At 39.6% G+C, this 5,531-nt stretch overlaps 1 pseudogene across 1 annotated transcript; it reads right to left on the reverse strand.

The window, feature by feature from the left end:
- Positions 1-467: 467 nt before the first annotated feature.
- On the reverse strand, positions 468-3,182 carry LOC105510807 (annotated as a pseudogene). The gene has a single exon (XR_001001616.1). The product of XR_001001616.1 is annotated as a succinyl-CoA:3-ketoacid coenzyme A transferase 1, mitochondrial pseudogene (transcript).
- Between the last annotated feature and the right edge of the window lie 2,349 nt (positions 3,183-5,531).

Here is a 5,531-nt window from a genome sequence, read left to right on the forward strand (position 1 = left end):
CAGTAGGATTCATATCAATTCTTTGTATGATTGGTAGAATTTGCTGTGAATCTGTATTAGTCTGTTCTCATGCTTCTATAAAGAAATACCCGAGATTGGGTAATTAATACAGAAAAAGGGTTTAACTGCAGTTCCACATGGCTGGGGAGGCCTCAGGAAGGTTACAATCACAGCAGAAGGGAAAGCAACTTCTTCTTTGCATGGTGACAGGAGAGAGAACGGGTGAAGGGGGGAAAGCCCCTTATACAATCATCAGATCTCATGAGAACTCTCTCTCTCTATCATGAGAACAGCATAGGGGGACCGTCACAATAATCTAATCACCTCCTATGAGGTCTGTCCCCCAACACCTGGGGATTACAATTCAGATTACAATTCAAAATGAGATTTGGGTGGGCACACAGAGCCAGACCATGTCAGAATTCATCTATTCCTGGGCTCTTTTAGGTTGGTAGGTTTTTTCTTTTTCACTTTGGAATATTTATTATATTCCTTAATGCATTTCTTAGCAAATATAGCGCTCTTTAATCAAGAATATAAAGTCATCTACTTAGAATCACAATATCTTAAAGATGCATGCTGGAATGATAAGCAAGTTTGAAGATGTAACTATCAACAATTCTTTTCAAAATCATATCAGTATATTACTCTCATGAAACTTGCACATTCTAAGAAAGGTCATTTTTTTCCCCCCAGTACTGGGAAGGTATGCATTTAACCATGTGGCCAGCCAGAAAGGCTATTTTATATATAGTGTGTGTTACTTATTAAAAGCCTGTCCTTTCTCTAATATTGTACATTACACAATTGTAGCTACACCTGAAGAGAAGTGAGTTTCAATGACCACCATCACCAAAAAACATGAATAAGTTCCTATATTTAGGACCAGACGAATGATATATTGTACTGTACTATGCCCACCTCTGTCCAGAGGCCAGCTGTCTCACCTGTTCTTCAGGGTGCCTAGACTTTTTACCCATCTATTATCAGGGATGCTTCTGAAGTCATTCCCATGGGCCTCTGTCTAGTATTGAGAATACCTCTAAGGACGTTTCTTTCAAATCTGATCTACCCACCATGTTTATTCTCTGACACTAAAAGTTCACTGACTTCAAATCCTAGACTTGTCAATCATTATTTTCCCTAGTTGGACAAGGCTGAATTAAAGACACTTTGTTAAAGGAAGTAGCCTTGGCAGAAGAAAAACCGTTGTTCTGTAGAAGTGTCATTCAATATTTAAAATCTTTTCTGAACTAAAACGAGAGCCTGAAAGTAAAGCACCTTTTATTTTTTAACTCTGCTGTCATTGCTACTAAGGATTCATGGTAAATTATCCTGCAGCCCTTCTTGGCTTGAGAGGAGGTATAGCACAAGTAGCCCACAGGGTCTCAATAACAGAAATATTCTCAAGGACCCTTGAGAATACAAAGGAATACTGGGCTGTTTTAAAATGAGAAAACAGAAGAATCAGTTTCTTCTGTTCCTATTCCTATAATATGCCTTAGTCTTTGAAAAGCACAGATAGATAGTTGGTTTGAACTAATTATTTCTCCCTGCTCTCCCCCACAAGAGACATTCCTCCTTGCCTTCTTGGGCATCTGTTTAAAAGCAGTATGGGAAGAAGGGGGATGCTCTAAGGGGACAAGATGTAATCATAAAATCTGAAGCCCCAAAAGAAAAATCAGAGGAGGTTGAAGAAAAAACAATCATGATGGCAACTCTCCTAACCACAAAATCAAATATGTTATTTTTCTTTCAGGATTAATAATTAATAGTTAAGAGGAAAGCCACATCAATTTCTAGGGCCCTTCTTGGGGAAAGGTTCATATAATTTAGCATACATACCATATTCAGTGAAAATGCATTCAGTATAATTACCTATTATAAAGACAACCTTCTCGGTACTTAACAAATGAGATAATTATAAATGCTCCTTTTGCTTTTTATTAAAATGTCACAGCATGCCTAGAGAACAGTTTATATGGATGCATAAAGTCTGAAACCCTAGAAGAAAACTAATCAAAAACCACCTGTTAAATACACAATTATGATTACTGGTGTCCTTTCAATTAAATCCTATGTGTTTAAAATGAAAAACACGCAGCCTGGTACAAATATTCATGTTTCAATTTGCGATCTGCTGCATTGGCATGAGTTTTGGTGAAACTGCAAAATCACAGCCGGTACTCTTCTGTATGTCATCCACTGTCAGGCCTTCCCAGAGCTCAATCAGAGTCAGCCCTTTTTTCTTGTCCACATCAAACACAGCCTTTTCAGTAATAATGGGGTTGACACATTGCTTTCCAGTCAATGGTAATGTACATTTCTCCATGATTTTATGTGTATTTCCCTTTGCAGAATGCTCCATGGTGACCACCACTTTGGTTTTGGCACTGGACACTAAATCCATAGCACCTCCCATTCCTTTCACCATCTTCCCAGGTATCATCCAGTTAGCCAGGTCACCATATTTGGAAACCTGCATCGCTCCTAGCATTGTCAGATCGACATGTCCCCCTCTAATCATTGCAAATGATTCATTGCTGGAGAAAAAAGAGGCTCCTGGAAGAATAGTAACTGTTTCCTTGCCTGCATTGATGCGATCTGCATCAGCTTCACGTTGTCGTGGGTATGGACCCAAACCCAGGACTCCATTTTCACTTTGAAGATGAACAGTCATATTTGGGCTGATAAAGTTGCTGGCCAGGAGAGGGATTCCTATGCCCAAATTAGCATACATGCCATCCTCAAACTCAAGAGCGGCCCTCTTGATGATTCGTTCCCTTACGTCATCTCCAGGTTTAGCAGATTTGGCTTCCTCATCTCCCTCTTTCCGGATTGATAAACGCTCAATTCTTTTCTCATATTTTTCTCCCTTTATAAGGCTATGTACATAAATCTGAGGAATATGGATGTCTTCTGGAGCAAATGCTCCAATATCCACAATTTCTTCAACCTCTACCACTGTGGTTTCTGCAGCTTTGCACATTGGCAAGTTGAAATTCCTTGCACTTTTCCTGAAAATCGCGTTTCCTGCTCGGTCCGTCTTCCAGGTTTTCACCAAAGCAAAATCCCCTGTAATTGCTTCCTCCAAAATAAAGTGCTGACCATTGAACTCCCTCACCTCTCTTGGCTTACTGGCAATGGCAACACTGCCATCTTTGTTGTATTTGATGGGCGATCCTCCTCGAAAGGCCGGGAGGACGTCATAGCCGCGCTGTGGAGGCTCCAGCCCGCCCTGCTTTCCTTCGCAGTGAATCGGCGGCGCCCGGGACAGCGCGCACCGACACTCAAACGCGCGCTCCACCCGGAAGCCTTCTCCTGCCTCACGGCCCGAAGATGGCGGCCCTCAAACTCCTCTTAGGCTCTGCGCCTCTGCCCGCGGATCTAGGGGAGCCTGGTACAAGGGATGTGTTTGTTCCTTTTCCACCAGTGCTCATCGCCATACCAAGTTTTATACAGATCCAGTAGAAGCTGTAAAAGACATTCCTGATGGTGCAACGGTTTTGGTTGGTGGTTTTGGGCTATGTGGAATTCCAGAGAATCTTATAGATGCTTTACTGAAAACTGGAGTAAAAGGACTAACTGCAGTCAGCAACAACGCAGGGGCTGACAATTTTGGTTTGGGGCGTTTGCTTCGGTCCAAGCAGATAAAACGCATGATCTCTTCATATGTGGGAGAAAATGCAGAATTTGAACGACAGTACTTATCTGGTGAATTAGAAGTGGAGCTGACACCACAGGGCACACTTGCCGAGAGGATCCGTGCAGGCGGGGCTGGAGTTCCTGCATTTTACAGCCCCACAGGGTATGGGACCCTGGTACAAGAAGGTTGGTAGGTTTTTAAAATTGCCGATACAATTTTGGAACATGTTATTTGTCTGTTCAGGTTTTTACTTTCTTCCTGGTTAAATCTTTGGAGGTTGTGTGTTTCCAGAAATGTATCTATTTCTTCTAGATTTTCTAATTTGTGTGCGTAGAGGTGTTCATGGTAGTCTCTGAGGATGTTTTGTATGTCTGTGGGATCATTTGTAATGTCATCTTTGTTATTTCTGATGGAGCTTATTTGGATCGTTTTTCTTTTCTTTGTTAATCTAGCCAGTGATCTATCAATCTTGTTTATTCCTTTGAAGAAACAATTATTGGTTTCATTAATCTTTTGTATGGACTTTTTGGTCTCCATTTCATTCAGTTCTCTGATTTTAGTTATTTCTTTTCTTCTACTATCTTTGGGGTTGGAGCATTCTTTTTTTTCCCCTAAATCTTTTAGGTGCAATGTTACATCATTAATTTGAGCTCTTTCCAACCTCTTCATGAAGGCATGTAGCACTATAAACTTTCCTCTTAACACTGTTTTAGCTGCATTCCAAAGATTTTGATGAGTTGTATCTCTATTTTCATTAATTTCAACGAACTTTTTAACTTCTACCCTAATTTTGCTGTTCACCCAATAGTTATTTAGAAGCAAATTGTTTGTTTTCCATGTTCTTATATAGTTTTGAGAGATATTATTGGAATTTTTTTTTTTTTTTTGCACTGTGGTCCAAGAGTGTGCTTAGTATGTCTTAATTTTTTTTGAATTTATTGCAACTTGCCTTATGACCAAGCATATGATCAATCTTAGAATATGTTCCACGTGTAGATGAAAAGAATGTATTTTCTATGGTTGTTGGGTGAAATATTCTGTAGATGTCTATTAGACCCAATTGGGCAAGTGTCAAGTTTAAGTTCAGAATATCTTTGTTAGTTTTCTGCCTCAATGATCTGTTTGGCATTGTCGGTTGGGTGATGAAGTCCCCTGTGTTATTTTGTGGCTGTCCGAATCTTTTTGTAGGTCAAAAACTTGTTATTATAAATCTGGGTGCTCCAGTGTCAGGTGCATATATATTAGGATAGTAAAGTTTTCTTGTTGAAATAAACCCTTTATCATTATGTAATACCCTTCTTTGTTTTTCTTGGTTGTTGTTGGCTTACAGTCTGTTTTATCTGTTATTAGAATCGTGACTCTTGCTTTTTTTGTTGTTGTTTGTTTGCATGTTAGATCTTTCTCCATTCCTTTATTTCTAGCCCATGGGTGTCATTACATGTGAGATGTGTCTCTTGAAGACAGAAGACAGTTGGCTCTTGTCTTTTTATACAGCTTGGCACTCTATGCCTTTTAAGATGGATGTTTAGATAATTTACATTCAGAGTTAGTGTTAATATTACAAGATTTTGATTCTGTTGTCATATTGCTGGCTGTTTGTTTTGTAGACTTGCTTGTAAAATTGCTTCATATTGCCTGTGAGTGATGTGTTTGAGTGTGTTTTTTTTTGTGGTAGCAGGTTTCAATCTTTTGTGTCCATGTTTACCATTCCTTTTAGGGCCTTTTGTATGGCTGATCTGGTGGTAACAAATTCCCCTAGTGCTTGCTTGTTTGAGAAGGATTTTATGTCTCCTTTACTCAAGAAACTTAGCTTAGTGAGATGTGAGATTCTTGGTTGGAATTTCTTTTTTCTAAGAATGCTTAAACATGCCCCCAATCTCTCCTA

This window comes from Colobus angolensis, unplaced genomic scaffold, assembly GCF_000951035.1.
Source record: "Colobus angolensis palliatus isolate OR3802 unplaced genomic scaffold, Cang.pa_1.0 Scaffold192, whole genome shotgun sequence".
Lineage (NCBI taxonomy): Eukaryota > Metazoa > Chordata > Mammalia > Primates > Cercopithecidae > Colobus > Colobus angolensis.